This window comes from Fukomys damarensis, unplaced genomic scaffold (assembly GCF_012274545.1).
Source record: "Fukomys damarensis isolate Sample0158 unplaced genomic scaffold, DMR_v1.0_HiC HiC_scaffold_6, whole genome shotgun sequence".
NCBI classification, from domain to species: Eukaryota; Metazoa; Chordata; class Mammalia; order Rodentia; family Bathyergidae; genus Fukomys; species Fukomys damarensis.
The window spans coordinates 22,923,330-22,946,001 of NW_022900918.1; the positions used below are offsets into that span (position 1 = coordinate 22,923,330).

The following is a 22,672-nucleotide window of genomic DNA, read 5'->3' on the forward strand; positions in this document are numbered from 1 at the left end:
ATCGAATTTCTTGATCAAAGAATAGCATGTTTGGGAACTTGTATTTTTGTATAAGAAGCTATCATGCAATCAAAGAATACAGAACATATCTTTTTCCAACACAGATGTAGATTTATGCTTTTTGTATCAAATTAACTCCAATGTGTGCTGTGAAACAGCACTCAAGAATCTTCCTTATCATTTTCTAGCGACCTATAATTACAGAAGCAATTATGATGCTCCAAATAATGATCCCCGTATTTCTCATTAAGAGGGAAGCCTTCTCAGGAAGCAAACACACACTGTTCTCAGAGTCCAGATATTGGGCGTGCTTGGGCCTTTATCATGGTTCAGGTTGCTGGAATTCATACAGTGTATGACCCGCATCTTCTGTCTTCACTGTACTGTATGCTGCCAAGGGTCCCTGGGCCTTCTACCACACAATGGCAACATACATGACACTCTTTTGATCTTTTAACAATGTTTAATTATTCTCATAAATAATATTCCAAGCAGGAAACTACCTGCCATAAATATATTAGGGATTTGCTGGATTACCAAAAGCTAGTTTTATAAATAAATTAATAAAATTAGGACTTTAAAAATTACTAAGTACAAAAGGAGAAGGCATATGGACAAATGTAAATGTTGAGTTTTTGGGCTCCAGAAGTTTTGCATAAACTTGCTGAAATGTTTTGACTTTATAAACTAGATATGTATTAATAGGAGGGTATGAAACAACTCAGAGAGTTAAGGTAAAAATACTGCATTACATCTTCAAACAATTTTCTGATTTTTTTCAGGGGAAGTTGGAGGTAAAGTTTGTAGGAAAAAACTCACCAAAAGGAATCATATAGGGAGAAACTAACATCATTTAAATAAACCAACTTTTATCTCTAAAACTGCCAGTTCAACAAAATTGTGAATCAGATTAAAAAGATTTTTCTTACAAAAACATTAAATCATGACTGATATTTGGAGTCATTTATTTTTTCTCATTGAGTTTATTGCACATTTTAGGTATGCAGTACAGTTACATTCATCATTGGGATCTTGTACCTTTACAGGACAGGTCTTGGTTCTCATTTTTTCCCCTTGTCCCTGTCCTCCCTTCACCCCCTCCTCCCCTCCCTATTTACAAATACTTTATTTCCAGTTTTTCATTTTCTCATTTTTTTCTTTTCCCTTATTACCTTTCCCCTACCCTTCCCACTTACCCTACTCCTTTAGCCCTTTTCTTCCTATTTCACATTGTCAATTATATCATTAGGATCTTATGTATCATCATAGTTTTTCACAACAGAGAAACTATTCGGTATTTATATATGGGTGACATTTTTTTTTCACTTAGTAGTGTATCCTCAATATCTATCGATTTTCCTATGAATGACTCTAATTTCTCATTCTTAATGGCTGAGTAGTAGAGTCATTTAAATTTAGATAAGGCCAATGTATCATTTGATCTATATTACCAGGAAATAAATACCTTGCTTCAATTGGTAGGCAATAATGGTCCTTTACATGTTCCTGGGAAATAGTTCTCTCATGCCAATAGGGTAACCTGGGAATTTACAGGGGATTCAGATGAACACCTGTTCCATTCTCTTAGACACATTTTTAGATTATATATTTTATTTTTAATTTATTAACACTTAGGATTCAGTGTACTGTATCATTCTAAATAATCTGTGACAGGATAATCCTTTGCCCAATTTTTGAAATGGAAACTTTCAAAATAGATGAAATCAGTTAATTTAGGAATGACATTGTTTCTTCTATACCTCCCCGAAACTTCAGTTTCATTTTCATTCTTATTACCAAATACTCTCCACTACCATTGACAATGCTAAAAAAAAAAAATCTATAAAAATTAGTATGCATGTGCTTACAGTCTTACTGTGTTCATTAAAAAAAAAAACAGGAAGAGGAATCAAATAAACTATGGTATTTAAGAATTTCACACATTTTACTCGCTGCATTGTACACACACAATTCAATCTAGACTGTACGTAAGATGAGTTCATTATCTCTATTATGACTCTTGAGTGATAATACGAGAGCATTTCTGCAAATCGTATAGCCTATATTAGCTACTATTTGTAATTTTTAAGAATTTATTAACAAGAAAAAATAACCCTGTAGATAAGATTATATATTATCTGTGACAAAAAGTTGTGCCTGTAAAGTCTGAATAAATCTAATCAGATCTGGATAATAAAATTGAAATTTCATCATCATGCTAACTATAAAAATAGTGGACAATGAAATTCAGTTGCTAGGGTACAGAAGGGAGTAATTTTACATACAATAGCTGAGACTGGTGAGTAGTTTGAAAAGAAGATTGAGAAGTTTATTCACCTCAAACTTTAAGTGAAATAGATATAATTTCAATAATAGTCAGTTAGAGATAGAAATAAAGTATAAGTGCTTTAAAATTTGTTAAGACAATATAAGACAAGCAATATATGAAAATAAACAAAAATGTCAAGTATTGGCATAAATAATAACAAATCCAACAAGGTAACAAAGTGAAGAACCAAACTATGTCTTTATATATTGAAAATCTTTATACATGATGTTAATGACTGGAAAATTCCAAAACTAGTACTAAAACAAATAATATAAAAACAGCCAAAACATAGGATGTCAGCCAATATATAAAAATAAAAAAATTCCAAATATATTAAAGGTATATTTGAATGGAAAATATGTCTGCATTTCAGAACAGCATGCCTCTTTCATAACGCTTCAGAGATTATGAAAACTTTATTAAATGTGACTTAAAAGCAAAAGCAAAAAAGTAATGATTGATAAATATGACCATATAAATATTTTAGACAAAAAAATAAAATAAAATAAAATAAAAATAACGGGGCCGGGGATTTAGCTCAGCAGTTTGGTGGCCTGCCTTGCAACTGCAAGCACCCGAGTTCAATTTCTGGTACAAAAAAAAAATTTAGATTTTTGCTCTTCAAAAATATCCTAATTTGTGAAATCATATTTTCATTGCATAAACATTATTATTATTTAAAATATGTAGGAAAATCTACAATTCAAAAAGTAATAAAAGGTTTATTTTATATATACATACATAAGAGACTAATCTAACAAAAATCAAGAACAAATTACTATTCATATAAGGAAAATTTGGGAATACAGGAAAATATTCAAATTTTTTGCATGAAATGAGATGGAATAATAATACATAAGAAATCAGTGAACTGAAGCTACATTATTGAATTGGGAATATTAAATTAAATGAATATTACATTTAGTAAGCAGATTGCAAAAGCCAGATAATTAATACAAAGTAAAATTTGTAAAATTTATTTAGGAATTGTATATGAATATGGAGTGTGATGTTTTTAAAAGTTACAGAAATGATAGGAAGCAAGTCACTCTCTATGAGTGAAAGAGGGATATCATCTGTCAAGATAAACAGGAGCTTCAAATGCACATAGTGAACAGCATATAAAAAGGCAGCTGTTAATGTCATAGTATTTAAGTTTAATGTTATTATTTCTATCGTTTCAAATACTACATGAATTTTTAACTGAAATAATTTGTATGTTCTCATGTTACTCAGAATTCATTTTGTTACTGAAATGTTTATATATAAAGTTTTCTTAAAAGATGCATTTTTATGATAATCCATCTCCAAGGTCATGCACAGTAAATTGTCTTTGAAATATAAAAAATATCTTCGCTTATTAATATTTTAGCACATTTTCTAAATGTAGAAATAATTTTGAGTAATAGTGTTAATAGCGGAAAATCTGTTTTAGTGTCCTTAAAATTATTTTCCTTTGTTTTGAAATTAATTTTCAAATCTTGAAGCTCATACTATTTACTAACACATAAATTTTATTCATCACTTCATTAAAGTGCATTTATATTTTTTGTTCTATTAATAATAAATATCAAGCTGCAAGATAAGATACAATAAGTAATTTGTAACCGATAGGGACATTATAATGTTAACATTACAACAACAAAAGAATGGTAGAAATGATTATAACAAAAGATAAAAAGCAAAATGTTAATAAATAGAAAACATAATTTTTACATTATTCCTCGCCTCCCACAGTTTTCATATCACCATAATCCAAGTGGATGAAAAGACTCAATAATAGGACATTCTTCTTCTTTACTCTCATGATTTGAATCATATGTACATCATTTTTCTGTAAATGTTTTTCATTTTACAAGATTTTTTATTTTGAGTGCAGGGAATAAGGCTGGAAATTTATATACTCTGATGAAATTCCACTCGAGCAAGTGATCAATACACCAAATTAAATATCTATTCTATTTATTTACCCACTCTTTGAAAAATAACAACTAGGAAAGTTAATATATGTTAATAATAATTTTCAGATAAATGTAAGCAAAAATAAACTTTTACCTACTCAGGAAATAAAGGTAATAAAGTTATGTTGGGTCCACAAATTCTATGAGCAGGTGTTATAAAGAACATTTTTTTAAATGCACGAAAATTTATTAAGGAAATTGAAAACTTACAATATTTGGTGTAGAATAATCGAGTAAAGTTAAAATAGAAAGAAAAATGGGCATATGACTTGTATGAAGCAAATAGCAAAATGATAGGCACAATGAAAATTGTATCCATGGTACATTAAATGTGAATGGATTAAACAATCAATGCAAGGGCAGAAACTGTCAGGCCAGGATTATAAAAAAAAGTAGCCTAACTTCTAAGGTATAATTAAATAATAACGTGTGTTCAAAAATTATTATAGTAAGAGATACATTACCATCAATTAACCTTAAAATATTCCCTTAATTTTGAAAGCCCTTATCCCATTATTTCTGCTAGTTTCTGAAGGAATTCTGTAAATCCTTTCTTGAGTGCTTTTAGTTGGATTGTTGTCAGTGCCTCAATGTACTGAACTGATTCCAAATGTTTCCCTTTCATGGTCATCTTGACTTGAAGAGCCACAAGTCCTACAGGGCCCAGCTCTGATGAATAAAGTGGATGAAAGGAGACCTTAATGGTTTTCAGAGCTCGCCTTTCCAGTAGATGGCGCTCAGCAGCAGCATTTACTGAATTTTGTTCAACCTCATAGACACTCAGAAAGGAGGATTTAAAGAAATGCTTCAGAAAGTGGAAAGTATGATAGGATAAGTGCATTCAAAGTGGGGAGGAGCATTTCAAGGGAGATTTATCACAATGTATTTTTTACTCTAATAAAAATTTATATTCAAACATTCACTGTATAAGTTGATCAGCCATATACATTTTTTCTACCAGAAAAACAATTAATATTAATAGATTGAAAGTAAATTAACGCAAAATGATATTCCATGGAAGCACTCACACCAACAAAAAGCTGGAGTCACTGTATTAATATCGAGAAAGTATTTCTAGCAAAATAATACTTAACACAAATGAGATTTATCTAAAGATAAAGAGGAAAATTTAAAATTACAGAGACATTTGTAAAAACAAAATACTACATTTATAAATGAAAATATATTTAAATAAAAAGACAAATAAAATTTAATTGCGTTAAGCAAAGCTGATATAAATGAAGGTACAAAATAAATTTCTGCAATAATAATCACAGACTTCAGTACCCCTTTTTGCAAATGTACATAGCAACCATGAAAAAGATTAAAACAGAAATAGAACTAAACAACATTTAGATCAAATGGCCTATTATATATCTACTGGACACTTGAACTCCAAAAAACAAATAAGTATTCTTCCCAAAGTTCTCAGGGAGCAGAATGAATATCAAGCTACAAAACAAATAAAATCAAGTGCAAAGGAAAAAATCATACCACATATATACTCCAACCAAGATGAAATAAAAGTAGAAATTACTGTCAAGAAAATCACAACCATGTGGGAGCAACATATTACTATGTAACTAATGGGCCAAAAACTAAATCACAGAACTCCTAGTACCTCCCAGTCTTCCGAGAAGGAGTTTTTCCTCGTCCTGTGGGGAGGAAACTGTTGGTTTCTCCAGATCAGTCGCTTCAACAATTGATCACCTTTGAAGACAGCTTGTCCTCTCTTTGGAATACTGAGGGTTATAAATTATGAGGCAGACTCAGAAAAGTACTAACTTCAGTAAAATGGAATACATGGCCCCAACACAGCAAAAACAGTGAAACTTGTATCAACAGAACCAACATTATCAGGAAAAGAAAGCAAAAAAGAAACAGTTAAATGGCAGTAAATCAAATGCTGACTCAAAACCGAGGCAATAAGGGCAAGGATTTAGCTCAGTGGTACTGCATCTACTTTGCAGACACAAGGTCTTGAGTTCCAATAGCCAGTACCCCCCAAAAAAGCAACATATAAAAAAATATATTTGTGATGTTTTTTACCTTACCATTCCTCTGGCATGGTTATAATCAAGAAGGCAATCTATCTTCCCAGGGAAGGACCCTAGTGCCAGTTTCTGGAGAGAAGAGAACAAGAACACATTTGCAACATTTGTTTTTATACTGAAATCTTTGAAGACTATCTGACTAACTAAGCAGATGCTAAGCAATCAGTCACATAATTCAAAACTCAGACTGGGGAAAAAGGAAAGGTTTCCATAAAACTTAGCAGACAATATAAAATCTCAAAAATTCCCTGAGCAAAATATTAATTTTTCAATATATTGTATTCTTCCTGACCCCAGAAATGAAGGTCAGGGAGGAAGGTAGTATTTTGTAGTAAATGAAGATATTCAAAAGCACTCAGAATTGCAGAGTAATTTTAAAAGCCATGTATATGTCAGTGCAAGACATATGTTCAGCAAGTATCTGGGAAGACCTTAAGCTGTTTTCATCTGAGGTTGATGCCTAGACTTACTGCATGTCTGGATTAATATCCAGAAAGTACTATAATATAGAGTTTGTATTAGTTGCAGTGTACTAGCGGAAAAAATTTAATATGATTTATAAGATAAACTTACAATGGCCACATGCAGAGTCAGATGTGGAAAAGTGCAAAATGACTGCCCTTGTGCTGAAAAGATAAAGGATCCAGTTGAAGGTCAAAGGCCTGATTGTATAAACTGACTTCATCTTTACTTTCATCAGTGATTCATTGATGATTCAAGAGAGTATTATTTAATTTTTATTTGTTTTCATGGTTCATATGAGTTTATTGCAATTTATTTCATTGCACTATGATCTGATAATATGCATGGGACAATTTAAATTATTTTGCATTTATTTAACCATATTTTATTGGCTAGTATGTGTTGTATTTTAGAGATAATCACATGTGCTGCTAAGAATAATGTATATTCTGTTGTTAGATCAAGGTACTTTGTAGATATCTGTTAAGTGCATTTGTTAAAAGGTTTGGTTCAACTCTGATATTTCTTGGTTGATTTTTTTTGTCTAGTTTTGATGTGTTCATTTGTGAGTGTGGGGTATTGAGGTCTCCCATTACTAATATATTGATGTTTACCTTATTTTTATATCCATTATGGTTTGTTTTATGTAGCTTGGTGCACCAATATTTGGTGTATATATGTTTATAATTGCTAAATTTTCCTGTTGAATTGTTCTCTTAACTAATATGTAGTTCTGATCAGTCTTGGTTTGAAATCTACTCTGTCTGAAATTAAGGTAGTAATTCCTGCTTTTTTTAATGGGTTCCCATCTCATAGATTACTGTTTTTCATCTTTTTATTTTTAATCTGTACTTTTAAAATTAAATACGTTTGAATTAAAAATGCTACATATTGTTGGGTTTTCTTACTTGATACATTCTACCAATCTGTATATTTTGATAGGGGAATTGTAAGCTTTCACAATGAGAGTTACTAATAAATGGTATTGACTTATTCCTGTCATGTATTATTTTTCTGTTGCTGATTTTCTAATTTTGCCCCTTTTGCTGATCTCTTCCGTCCAAGTATTTTCATTCTTTTTTACATTGTTGGCTTCATTATCTATTTTCAGAATATTCTCGAGAATTTTTTAATGCTAGTTTGGTAGTCATGAATTTATCTAAGTGCTCCTTGTCATGAAAATGCCTTATTTCTCCATCAATTTTAAAGGATAGTTATTCAGGATACATAAGTCCAGGTTGGGAGTTATTATCTTTGAAGGCTTGAAACAATTCACTCCAAACTCTGCTGGCCTTTAAGGTTTGTGTAGAGAAGTCTCCTGTGATATTAATGGATTTACTTTTGTTGTATTTTTTGCCTTCTCTGACAGCTTTTAATATTTTTGTCTTTGTTTTGGACTTCGGGATTTTGAGTATTATGTAAAATTTAGAGGTTTTCTTTGATCATGGCTGCTTTGTGCTCTATATGCTTCACTTATTTGCATGTTTTTTTCTTTACACATATTTGGGTGTTTTCTGCCATTATTTCTATGAACTATTCTTTTATGTCATTTATGCTGCCTTCTGGCTTTCACATATTGCAATTATTCATAGATAAGTCTTCTTTGCATCATCTAGCAGTTGTTGGATTAATTTTTATTTTTTATTTCCATTTTTAAAGTGTATTTGAGTAACTGATCTTTGAAAGCATTATTATCTTCTAGTTTTGAAATTCTATCCTTCCTTTGCTCCATCCTGCTGCCAATACTTTCAAACTGAATTTTAATCTGGATTTCTGATTGAAACTTTTTCATGTACTCTAATTCTTTGGTGAACTGGTAATTCATATTTTGTTTCATTTTATTCAGTATATCTAGCTGTCTATGAGTGACTTCTGAGAGCTCTTATACTTTTTGGTTATTATTTCCATTATATGATTAGGTATATTTTCTCTAATCCTGCTATCTCCTTGAGTGAGCTGTTTTCTATCCTCTTACGCTATGCTTTCTAATTCATGTGTGTGGTTTATACTATTCTGCCCCTTGGTGCCCCTTAGATTGCTTTTGGGGAACCTGAATTTTTTGGGGAGGCTTTTTGTTGCCTTTTCTTATGATGATTCTATTAATTGATTTTTTTGTTTTGTTTTGTTTTATGGTGAGGTTCATTGAAACCTATAGTCTAAAGATTTTAATGTTAGTATAGACATCTCTTTAGTTTCTTTTCAGTGATATACTTTGATTGTGGCTAACTATAATCTTTTGCCACAGCCCGAAGATTCAATCACTTTAATTATTTTGGGAAAGGAGGATGCAGTATAATCAGTCTGACAACCAACTTCTCTGAGAATGTACTCTAGGATTGTTAATATTAAAAAGGCAACCTGGGGCTAGGGATTTAGCTCAGTGGTTCCATGACCTTCCTCAGAGGCTCAAGGACCTGAGTTCAATTCTTGGTACAAAAAAAAAAAGCAACTCAAGTGTTGGTTTACAGAGAAATAGTGACAATTATGTGAACCTGTTACTATAAAGTGAAATAGCTACAGTAATATTGCCCAAGACAAATTAGATATTAACATACCATAAGAAATGGTCATGTAACACCCTTATTCCTAGAGAAGTTATGATCAATTATAATGCAAACATTAAGGAAACCCAGGTATTGCTGTATAGCTAACATGTACTAAATGTGACAGCTATATTTCTGCTATTATAGGAAAAATTCAACAGTAATTTTACAGAGTTAACTATTAATTATTAACAAACCTTTGTGGTTATTCTATTTAATATTTAGTTTTTGGTAATGGGGTGCAAAAGGAAATTTTGAAACTTCAAACTCTATGATACAAGAGGGAGAAAAAAAGATGTGATGCAAAGGATTTTAGCAGGGAGTAAAAAGATGTATACTGAATTATGTAAAAGTAAGACAAGAAAGAAGATAAAAGAAAATAGAAAAATAAATTATACAGAGAGTAACAGAGAAGTAATAAGAGAACAATTAAAAGGCAGAAGAGGGAAAAATACAGAAATAAAAGAAGAAAAGGAGAGTATAAGCACAGATAAAGGAAAAAATAAGATGACTCCAGCTTCAGGAAACTGCTAAAGAAGGCAGGAGGAGAGGAGAGAAGAAAAAAAAAATCAGAAACAAGAATAAAACATAACAAAAATAGTAAAAAATGTTCACACACACACAAGTTAAATAATAAAAAAACAAGAATTGAAGAAAAAAATTAGAGCAAAGAATAAAAAAAGAAATTTGTCCATGATTTCAAACCTGTGATTATCTTCTGCAGTCTAGTTTTGTGACACTGTCTAATTCAATGAGTGACTCTGTTCTCACTGGCAGACAAAACTAGCAGTCATTGCCCAGCTCCATGCTAGGTAATCACCAGCAAACTGGCAGTAGGATTAGAGGGTGGTGCAGGTTCTGAGACTTCCAAATCCATAAAAATTCAGGCCAAATCTAGCTCTGGTCATGGGTCCAAGGCCTGAATTGCTTAAAACATTCTGAGTTTCTCTTATCAGCCTGACCTGATTCCCCAAACATCTCCCCTGCTTGTCCCTCACCCAGTCATTGTAGGATTTTAACACTGAGAGCCCTAATATAAAGTCAACTCACATCTGCTCTTAGTTTCATGTTTGCCTGAACCCTGGCTGGAATGGCGTTTGACCAAGCACTCTCTTCAGGAGATGGCAGAACCTTGAAATGGAGACATTCACCAGCTGTTGTAACCACACAGCACCTCCAGCTCCATTCCACTAGTGCATTTACCCCTGAACACCTTGGGAGAGCCACTTTCACTATGTCTTTGTACATTCAGATCTTCCTTTTTCATAAGCCAGGAGCCAGGAGCCAGAAAGAAAGTACATATTGACCCTTCTTTTTCTTCATTGTGGTCTGTCTCTTCAGTTTCTCTGATGGCTCCAATTTTCCCATCCGATCTTTCTTGGGTATCAGGATCTTACTTCCTTCCTTTTTTCTTCCCCAAGTTGTTTTTTTCCAGTGTCTAAATACTTGATCTTAGAGATGGTGATTTGCTGCTCCTCACCACTCTGCCGTCTTCCCAAAACCCAGTAAAATATGTTGGAACCTATGAGATGCAATGAAAGAAGTTATAAGACTGAAGTTCATAGCAGTGAATTCACAGATCAGAAAAACAGAACATGTCCAAATAAATAATCTAATGATCCACTTCAAGGTTCTAGAAAAATAAGAGAAATCTGAACTTCAAGCTAGTATGAGGAGGAACATTATAAAGATCAGGGCAGAAGTTAATGAAACTGAGAATTAAAAAAAAAAATACAAAGACTCATTAATTCCAAGAGTTGGTTCTTTGAAAAATTAAACAAAATAGACAAATTCTAGCTAATCTTGCCAAAATAAGGAATAACAAGATCCAAATCCATGTAAATAGAAGTAAAAAAAGGTGAAATCACAGTGGATTCTCCTGAAATCCACATGATTATTGGTAACTCCTTTGATAACCTGATAAAATTGAAAATTCAGAGAAAATGAATAAATTTCAGGTAAATATGAACTACAAAAGCTGAACCAAGAATATATAAGAATCCTGAATAAGCCAATTGTCAGTAAAATTAAAAAAGAAATAAAAAACTACTAAGCAAAGCTCAGATCCCAATGGATTCACTGCTAAATTCTATAAAAACTTTGGAGAAGATCTTCTGTCAGTACTCCTTAAAATTTTTAATGAAATAAAAAGCAAATAAGAAATCCCAATGTCATTCCTGGAAGCAAGTATTACTCTGATTCTAAAACCAGAAAAAAAGATGCAAATAAAATAGAGAATCACTGGCCAATTTCTTTCAGGAACATGGATGCAAAAATCCACAGTAAGATCCTGGCAAATAGTATGCAGTGAATCATCGAAAATATCATACATGATGAACAAGTAAAATTCTTTTCAGGGATGCAGGGATGGCTCAACATACACCAGTCAAAAAAATATAATATACCACATAAATAGATGCAAGGACAAAAAACACATTATCATCTCAATAGACTCAGGAAAAGCATTTGCCAAAATCCAACATCAATTCAAGATAAAAACACCGTAGAAAATAGGAATAGAAGCTCTTTATTTCAATCTGATAAAGGCCATTTCTGACACACCAACTGCCAACGTAATACTAAATTGAGAGAAGCTGAAAGATTTCCCTCTAAAATAAGTAACAAAACAAATATATATACTATCACCAACCACTTCTGTTTAGTATAGTTCTTGAAATATTAGCTACAGCAATTAAACAATAGAAAAAAAACTAAAAGGGATATAGACGGGGAAAGATGAAGTAAACTTTTTATTTTTTGTTGATAACATGATCTTCTACATAGAAGACCCCAAAATCTCCACCAAATGACTCCTATAACTAATATGCAAATTTAGTAGTGAAGCAGGATATGCAAAGTCAACACTCAAAGATCAATAGTGTTTCTGTATGCCAATAACAAACTCCCCAAGAGAGAAATAGGGGGAAAATATTCTTCACAATAGCATAAAGAAAAATGAAGTATTTAGGAATTAACCTAACTGAGGAAGTGTAAAACCTCTCCAATGAAAACTATAGCACTCTGAATGAGGAGATTAAAGAAGATATCAGAAAATAGAAAGATACAAATTATACCTGAATAGGAAGAACAAATAGAGTCAGAATGGCCCTAATTTCAAAACTTTTATATAGATTTAATGTAATCCCAATCAAAATACTAATAATGTTCCTTACATAAATGGAAAAAGCAATCCTAAATTTCATGGAACCATAAAAGACCTAGAATAGTAAAAGCAGTTCTGGCCAACAAAAGTAAATTAAAGGTCATCACAATATTGGACTTCAAGGTATACCAAAAAGCTACATTGATTAAAAAAAGAGCACGGCATTGGCAAGAAAACAGACTCATGAATCAATGGGACAGAACAGAAAATAAAGAACTGCAGCCACATTCAGCAGTGTTATTTTTGATAAAGTATCCAAATCCCTTCACTGAAGAAAAGATAGCCTCTTTAACAAATGGTTCTGGGAAAATTGCCTATCCATATGTTTCAGGTTTAATGTAGACTGATGTCTCTCTTAGTGCACTAAACTAAAATCAAAATGGGTCAAAGATTTAAACATTAGAATAGAAACAACTACTAGAAGACAAAATAGGTACAACTCTTGATATAGGGGTAGGCAGATTTTTCTGAAGAAAACCCCAGATGCACAAGAAATAATACCAAGAATCAACAAAAAACATCTCATCAAATTATAAAGTTTCTGCATAGCAAAGGAAACTACTAATAGAGGAAAGTGACAACTTACAGGACACGAAAAGTTTTTTTTTTTTTTTTTTCAGCCCTCTTTAAGGATTAATATCTGAATATATAATGAACTCAAGACTCTTATATGCCCCCCAAATGAATGAATTAATTTAAAAGTGAGCATCTGAAATGAATAACACTTCTCAGATGAAGAGATATAAAAGACCAATACATACATTAAAAATGTTCAATGTCGGTATCCATTTTGACAAATGCAAAGTAAAACAACACTGAGAGTCCATCTCACTTCAGAATCTGAATATATAATGAACTCAAGACTCTTATATGCCCCCCAAATGAATGAATTAATTTAAAAGTGAGCATCTGAAATGAATAACACTTCTCAGATGAAGAGATATAAAAGACCAATACATACATTAAAAATGTTCAATGTCGGTATCCATTTTGACAAATGCAAAGTAAAACAACACTGAGAGTCCATCTCACTTCAGAAAGAATGGCTACCATCAAGAAATCAAGAAATAGCAAACACCGGCAAGGCTGTGGGGAAAAAGAAACCTATAAACATTGCTTGTGGAACTGTAATTTAATGCAACCTCTATAAAAATCAGAATGGATGATGGGTATCTTTCCAAAAGAATTAAAAGAATCATATCACAGAGATATATGCACACCTATGTTTATAGCAGCACATTTTTTAATAGCTAAAACTTGGAAACAGCCCATTTGCCCATCAGTTGGAAACTGGATAAAGAAGATGTGTTTTTTTTTCTATAAAATGGAATATTACTCAGCCATAAATAATGAGAAATTAGAGTCATTCATAGGAAAATGGATACATATTGAGGATACACTTCTAAGTGAAATAAATATCATACATGTGTAAATACTGAATAGTTTCTCTGGTGTGAAAAACTATAATAGTACATAAGATCCTAATGAGATAATTGACAATGTGAAATAGGAAGAAAGGGGTAAAGGTGTAGGGAAAGTGAGAAGAGTAGGGGAAAGGTAATAACGGAAAAGAAAAAAATGAGAAAATGAAAAAATGGAAATAAAGTGTTGTAAATGGAAAGGAGAGGAGGGAGTGAAGGGAGGGCAGGGATGAGGGGAAAAAATGAGAACCAAGACCTGTCATGTAGAGGTACAAGAGCCCAGTGAGGAATGTAACTGTACTGTGTACCTAAAATGCACCAATAAACTCAATTTTTAAAAAAATCAGAATGGAGATTCCTCAAAGAACTAAAACTAAGAATTCCATTTCATCCAGCTTTTCTCCTTCGAGGTGTATTCCCAAAAAAATAAAAGACGTCGTACCAATACCACAATGATGTATGCAACACATGTTTGTAGCAACACAATTCAGAACTGATAAATCTTGGAAATAGCCTATATGTGTGTCAATCAACAGATGAAAAAATGAGGTATTTATACATAATGGAGTATTACTCTGCTGTAAAAATGATAACCTTGAGTCACTTGTAGAAAAATTGATGCATCTTGAGGCCATGATATTAAATGCAGTAACTCAGACACATAAGCTTAAAACACACATTTACTTTTATATGTTCCAGTTGTTTTGTTTATTTGTTTGGTACCAGGGATTGAACTCAGGTCCTTGTGCTTGGGAGGAAGGTAGCAGAACCACTGAGCTAAGTCCCCAGCTCTACTCATATGAAAAAAGACACACACATTCCCTATGAGGGATGCAATCCTTGTGTACTGCAAATGTACACCAATAAAAAGAAAGTATTAACTAGAAAAATACAATGAATCTAAGAAGTTATCAATCTGCAATAAGCTATTTTAAATATGCAAAGCAACTACTGGTTAAATGAATCAGAACCCTGAATACCTTTGAGGGTAACGATCAGAGGAAGCCAGGAGAAAAGTGTCTGAAAGGGTCATAGACCTCGATCACTTGATCCACGTTTATCACATGAGTGACTTACTTCTGTATAAATGTATAGAGCGGTACTTTTCAAGCTCAAATTTTGTAGTATATGTTATTCTGGTATTCAACACTTTTCAAAAGGTACAGAAACATTCATATTCTATCTCTCATATGAATGAGAGTATCCTAATAATACAAATAATACAAATGAAAGTATCCTAATAAAACATTAGCAAAAAGAAGTGCAAACGTGTCAGGATCATATTTATTCATATGAGTGTAATTTAAAATTGTGGTGCATAAAATAGCAGTGACCAATTGAATAAATTAAATGTTTTGAAACATGATTCCTGAGTAGAGAAAAATCAGTAATTACAATGAAACATTGCCTTAAAGAAATAACACTAAATTGATTAAAATGTGAAGTATTTCAGGATAAGTTTGAACAATTTCATAAGAATGCACAGGAAAGGAAATAAGGGAATAGAAAAAAATGTAAAAAAGGAAAAAAAAATGCAAACGAGGTCTTTGTAAATAGGGAAGGGTGAAGGGGGTGAAGGGAGGGCAGGGGAATGGGGCGTAAGCAAGAACCAAGACATTCAGGTAAAGTACAAGATCCCTGTGATCCATGTAACTGTATTGTTTGCTTTAAATGTACTGATAAAATTAATGGGTGAAAAATAATGCGCAGGAAACATAACTCCATAGTGGAAGAAAATAATTTTGTAAACAAGAACAAATCCTGCTAATTTTAAAAGAAGATATTTAGAAATATTATTTCATTAATATAAATAATATCTACCTTCCAAATATATCATTAAAAGTCAGTATCTGGGAGAATGTTTTATAACATAATAAAATATTACTTACTAGTTACTAATTATTGCTCATCATTATAAATGTATACCTCCAAGAAAATGTAATAATAAAGACAAATGAAAATGAAGGAAAATACACAACTGCTAAATAAGAAAAATATCATTTTTTATAATTGTAAACAATAAACTCTTCAGGCCATTTTTGACAGAGCAAATACAAGTGTTTTCTCCAAAAACAGCAAAATTCAAATTGTATTATAAAAACAGAATGTTGGAGCCCATCACTCCTAATACTTGGTTGTTTGTATTACTGACTAAATTGCTTTATTAGCTGTTTGGAAGCGAACTGGTCTATATTTAAGTCAATAATGAGAACACTAGATTTAAATTTGAATAGGAGGTAGCAATTACAAAATCACCTCTGTAGAAAGCAAAATAAGTACAGTCTGAAAAACAACACTGCTAATGGCCAGACCAAAATTGTAGTTTTTACTCCTAAATTTTGACCATGAACGTAGCTCTAATGGATGAAAATGCTAAAGTTGACATGCATTAGTTGGCAGAATCAAGATTCCAAAGTGTCTCTTTCCCTCTATGGAAAGTATCACTTTTCATATAAAGTATCTTTAAAAGCATCTGATTCTGATTTTTTTTTATATATTTTGATGTAATCTGCCTTGCCGACTTCAGATTTAGAAGGAGTCTCTGCCTAAGACTTGCAAAAAGGGATGCATGACAAATTAGACATCAGGGGTTGATCCCATTAGGTCTTCATGGATGTCATATGTATCTACACATGCAGAGAATTAATGCTGTGTTTCTGGATGTTTTTTTAAATCACTAATTTTAGAAAATCTACAATTTCTCTATTTTGTAAATTATAACAATTCAAATTTTTAAACAATTCCAGTAAACAAACTCTGGGAATTTTAGAAATTAGTAAATGAATTTATGTTACATATTTATAAATCCATGGAGAATAAAATTACAGTGTCATTCTATATGCTTCACATGCTATATAATCTATATATAGTATATACTATGTGACATATACCAGAGCCACACTATGTATATTGTGTATACTAATTTTATGTATCTATCATTTTTTCTGATAGCTGAAAAAGATATCCATGATAGGATCTCATGTGACTACATAAACCTGGCTTTTCTCATATTTCTGTTTAATATTTTTTCTTAAGCATGTGAGGAGGCATGTGAGGAAAAAACTGCAAATGTAATGAGCTAGTTGTTTTTACACAGTTCCTATTTATTTAGCATAAATGAGGAATTTATTTTTAAAATAATGACTTTATTTACTGAATGCACTTTTAAAGAGTAACAATTACCCCATAATTTAAATTTTCTAAACAGTTTTATCAGGATAAACTGCTTTATTCAGCTAAACTGTTGAAAAAAAATAGTCACCTTAAGTGAGACTTAATTTTATCTCATTCACATTGTACAACGTAAAAGCCCAGTGAACTTAGAAAATGAGGCCTTGTTGTGTTTTCAGAGCTTGGTTTTTACCCAATGTACATTCCACCATACACCCCTTGTCTTCATCACCATGATCGATGCTGTACCTTTACCATACCAACATTGCAGTCTGCAGGAAAGCACAAGACAGAAAGGGCAGGTTCAGAAGTCTAGTGATCAAAGGCACTCTTTATTCCTCCTCACATTTCATTTCTATGAATTTGTGTTCAGAAATATGTATTACTATACAGGTGGGGATAAGAAAAGCAGTTCATAGCTGTGCAGCCATGTGCCCCCAAAAGAACAGGGAAATAAGATTTAGTAGAACAACCACCAGAATATCAGACTCTTTCTACTGGAAGTGTGCGCTCTTCCAATAAATTAAATTTACTCTCAACCCCAAGGAGAAAAGCAATGGCCTGATCCTATTACTGTTGCAACCCAACACTTAGAATACACACAACTATCCTTTGTGTCTAGTCACTGATCTTACAACATGGCAACTTACGCACTAATATAAAAATTATGTCTCCTATATCTATGCTCTTTGTTTCACAGACATATTCAAGAATATTTCAACATGTGTGTGTCTAAAAGTACTACAGAATAGGGGGACTGCACATCGTACACCTGTGCAATCATCTGAATGTTTATGTCATTCACAAAAATCATATTGAACCTGATCTCCAATGTGATAGTAGTAGAAGATGAGGCATTTTGTAGGTGACTAAATTGTGACTCAAAATATCTTCCACCATGCTGAGATACAGTTAGAAAGTGCTCTCCATTAGGACCCTAGTCAGAACAAGAGTGCAAATCTGGTAGTGCCTTAATCTTAGACTCCAAAAGGATGAAAAAGGGAAGGAAGAGGCAGGGAAGGAAGATAAGAAAAAATAATTATGACGCGTTATGTACACAAACCAGCTCTGCATGAAGAATGTAATCATTATGCACTGCAAACATGTATTAGTAAAAATAAAAAAAAATAAATGTGACCACACAGAAAAAAATGCCCCTTTCTAATCTTCAGATGTAACCCTTTCTTTTCCTTGCAGCTCTCTTAGAAACAACTGCATGCCTACCTGTCCTGTAAATTCCAATTATATTCTTTCCTCCACTGAGCAGCTGCACTTAGCTGATCCTTGGGCTTTGGGCTACATTCCAAGAGTCACTGATCCAAGTCATTCTACCTTTGGTGATGTAGGTGAGCCTGGTGAGATGGAATCTGTGCGTCAGACATGGAATCCAAAGCAGCAGGCCCTCTTGCCTGACTTCAAGTTTGGTAAAAAGAATTATATACGATGCTGGAATGGCAACAAAATAATACTGCAATAAAAACAAACAAGTGAATTATAGTTATTCAGAAAATAAAATGGGAAATGCATGAACAAGCCCATCCAAATGATGAGAATCTTATGGAAAAAATAATAAAGGATGATTTTGTTGCTTAGGGCATGGTGGCACCTGCATGTAATCCCAGAATTTGGGAGACAGGGATCACAATGAGTACAGAGCCATCCTGAACTATATAGTGAGACTCTGTCTCAAAAACAAAACAAAACAAACACAAAACAGTTAAACAAATTCATTGGTTGCATGGAGACTCTGAATGACAACAGCCACTTTATTTTTCTTTTCGGGCATATCTTCAAAGAGCTTCTCCTTTATGTTCATTAGCTTTTGGAGCCACAGATGAAGTAGGAGTCTATATTTTTCTTGAAGATTCCATAATTTAACAACAGAGTTTGGCAGTTGCAATTCTAGGAGCCTTCATTTAGAGAATAAAAGAGATTTAAAGATAAAAGAATCTGATAGAGAAGTTTATGAATTATTTTTAATTTATTAGATTCCTGGCCTAGAGGGAATGGGAAAGGGGATGCTGCCAGAGCCCCTGCAGTGGGCCTTGGTCTCCTGTGAGCTATGACAGCACAAGGCTAATTAGAAAATAAAGGCAGAAACGAGACTTATAGGAAAGGCCTTGGGCCTGATCAGTGGTCCTCTAGACAGCAAAAACAAAGGCCCTCTGAGCTTGCCACTATTTATTAGACTCATAGGGAGTATTAGATGACTCAGAGGGTAGACATAATCCTAAATTGATGAGGATCTTATAATAAGAGGAAGTATGAGTGTTGGTAATCCTATGATGATGAGGATCTTATGCTGATGAGGATCTTACATTGATGAGGAGCTTATGTTGAGTAGGACAGAAGGCTAGCAAAAAACATTCTCAAAGCAGTAGGTGGGATGAGTTAAAATGATAAGGAATTTGTCCTTCTCTGGGTGAAACCTTTCTCTTTTTGTATTACTACTCAGTTCTCAAAGAATCAGAATGTCTTCTACTAAGATAATCTTGCCCTTGAGCACCACAACATCACAGGACCCCTGAGGCCTCAACTGCGACAGGAGGCAAGATGGAGTTATATTTCAGCACGCCGTACCTAGCCCACAGGCAAGAAAACTAGGTCTCATACAGTTCTAATCATAATTTTATTGTGAAATAATTTTCCTGAAAATTATGTAGAATGGCCCCGGACTCTGGCCTAGTTGTTTTCCCTCAGTACAAATATGAAACAAGTTGCAGTCAGTGTTTTCCTCTGGAAATAGTCCTTGGCTTCTGATTAGCTTCCCATTTCTTTTCACCTTATTTTGATAAAAGAACTGAAGGTCTCTGACACCATAGATTGGAGTGAAAGACCACATACCTAACTTGATATTTGATACAAGTTTAGATACATTTTCTTGCCTCAGAAGTCTTACTGAGCAATCATGATAAATGTTTTTTGAGTGACATTTTTACATGTCTATTTTGAAGGTATAAAAAATGAATTGGATTTTCCAACTCTGCAAAGGCCCATATTTCTGAACTTTCCCTTTCCTATTGTCTTGGAAGTGAGTTAAAATTTGTCTGACAAATTGTCTTTATTGTAATAACAATTTGCATATAGTAGCAAGAAACAGGCAAAATACATTTGCATTATGACCCTTTTTAGATACTGCTCTAAAGGTACAGATTTAGGAATCCTGTGTTCTGCTTCTCGTGATATGGAAGACAGTGTGTAAACTATATCTGCAAAACAAAAGTTACAGATTTCCTAACTATATGATTGTATGCTGCCTGACTCCTATTCCAATGCCATATATTTTAGGTTTCTACTATAGCAGCAGAGTATTTGTGACACTAATATCTATTTTAGTAAATTCTAGGTTACAGTGGCAAGAAGACCCACTATACAACAACATAAATAAAAGAGCTAGTTGCTTTATCGATTTTACCAACGGGAAGGGTGAAGGGGGTGAAGGGAGGACCAGGGAATGGGGAAAAAATAAGAACCAAAATACATCATGTAAAGGTACAAGGTCCCAATGACGAATGTTACTGTATTGTTTACCTTAAATGCACCAATAAACTTAAGGAAGAAAAAAAAGCTAGTTGCTGTCATACTGTCAGAAAGACAGGAAGAAAGCATTTTTCAATGAAAAATGACATTGTACTTTAAAGAGTAAAATGAAAACATCGCTCCAAAAAGTATTCTGTTAAAGGTCAACAATGGATATACAATGATTAAATTCAATAATATATTTCCTTTAATATATTTACCTTAACCACTTTCCCATTCCCATTCGTCTCTCTTAAAATCCTTCAGCTTTTGATAATATCCTCTTGAAACTTGAATTCCTGCCCTCAATCCATTGGACTCAATTAAATATACTCTCCTTCATTCAAATACATCTTTCTAAATTCTAGCTTTCCTTGTCTATCTACTTTTTATTGTTATCAGCCTTTAATTTTTGTCTTTTTTATATTTTTCTTCAAAGCAGCATTCTGTATTTCAAACCACCTGCATAATTTCTTAATATCACAATTCCACTTTTGTTTCTAATATAAAATAAGAACAATGCTCATATTTAACAAGTTAAGATTCTGTGTCATTACTTGTGGTACATCCTAGGTTGTACGTAAAAATGTTCCTCATTCCATCTTTTTGTGTCAACATTTAGCATATCACCTAATGTTTATGTCAAATGCTAAAAAGAAACAATGTCAACAGGACTCATCCTTGCATGAAGACTTGGTCCTTTAGTTTCCATAAAATTATGTACATTTTTCATGTGATCAAATTATACTTTAATCAAAGCCCCTGCCTCTACTCAGTTCCCACTTCAAAAACTGTCATCCCATATGATGCACTGAATGAGGAGAATTTATCTGACATCGCTGGGCCACAGGCTGTGTGTGTTACACCCTCCTCTTCCCTGCTTCTGTCTCTGTGGTGAGCAGCTCCATTCAGAGCAAAAGCCTTCAAAGAACTTTCACGGTGACAATGCCAACTGTGAAGGTAAAAGTAGACACTCCGAAGAGGCTTCCCTTATGTTTCTCTTATGCCCAGCCAGTAATAGGGTCCACAATAGGACAAGTTTGTCAAATGTGCAATTTCGGAAGTACCGAATAATTAAGCAAAATTAAAAGATGATAGAAGTACATTTAGAATTGTTCTAAATTGTTTTTATAGTCCATGAAAAAATATGTACTAAAACATCATATACGATTGTATGTGCTGTCAAACCCCCCTCTGGGAGGTGCTTTTCCCTTCTCAAATTCTTCATCTCAATTTCAATTCATTTATCCTCTTAGCTGATAGATACCCCATCACACATTCCATCTGAGGGATGGTCAAATAATGCAATTAAAGCTTAATTTTAAAAAATACAATAAAAGACAAACTGTCATTAAATTCTCCTAAATATGTCCCCCAACCTTCAAATATCCCACTGAACTTGCCATGTTCTGAAGCAGTTTTCAATCATCGTTATTTTACGTTGCATGGCCCTGGCTGCCTCAATATCCTGAATTCAAACACTTACCTCCCATGGTTTTATTGACTTTGAAGAAGAGCCAGGCGTGGTGCCAGATCCGGTGAATTATGTGGATGAGGACACACTGTTGTTTTCAGGAGCCTGCTTTTCCCTTGGATGGCACTTGGCACTGCATTTTAAATCATACTTCATATTTATTCTTTTTTGTTTAATTCAATGACCACTTTGGTTTATGAAATTGTCAGTTCTTAATATGCTTGACGTTTTGCCTTTGCTCTTGGTTCTTAGTATGTTTTTCACTTTGACTAATTTATTGGTGATTATTTTAATGTCCCTTCATACTATGTTATTTCTAGATCATTATTTCTTAATTTGAATTATGAAAGTTTTTTTTTCTATTGCATTCAAGAGACATTGAGTAAAAATTCCTTAGAAAATATTTATACTTTTTAATATATGAGTTGCTTGAATTCAGACTTCTTTTTAAAATAATTTCAATTGTTGAGTGTTGACTTTGTATTCTACTACACTGTCAAATGTGGAAATTAGTTCATCAAAAGCAATTTCAATGTATAATTTCTAGAACTAACTGACTTATGAAATCTAGAATA

General features: G+C 32.9%; 1 long non-coding RNA gene across 1 annotated transcript in view; it reads right to left on the bottom strand.

Moving 5' to 3' along the window:
• Positions 1 to 22,672, bottom strand: part of LOC104869983 — a 108,922-nt gene that overhangs the window by 63,848 nt on the left and 22,402 nt on the right. Inside the window, exons 3-4 of the long non-coding RNA XR_782416.2 lie at positions 10,400 to 10,871; positions 6,345 to 6,413 (exon numbers count right to left, since the gene is read on the bottom strand). This is a non-coding gene — a long non-coding RNA (uncharacterized LOC104869983). The remainder of the gene's footprint in view (positions 1 to 6,344; positions 6,414 to 10,399; positions 10,872 to 22,672) is intronic.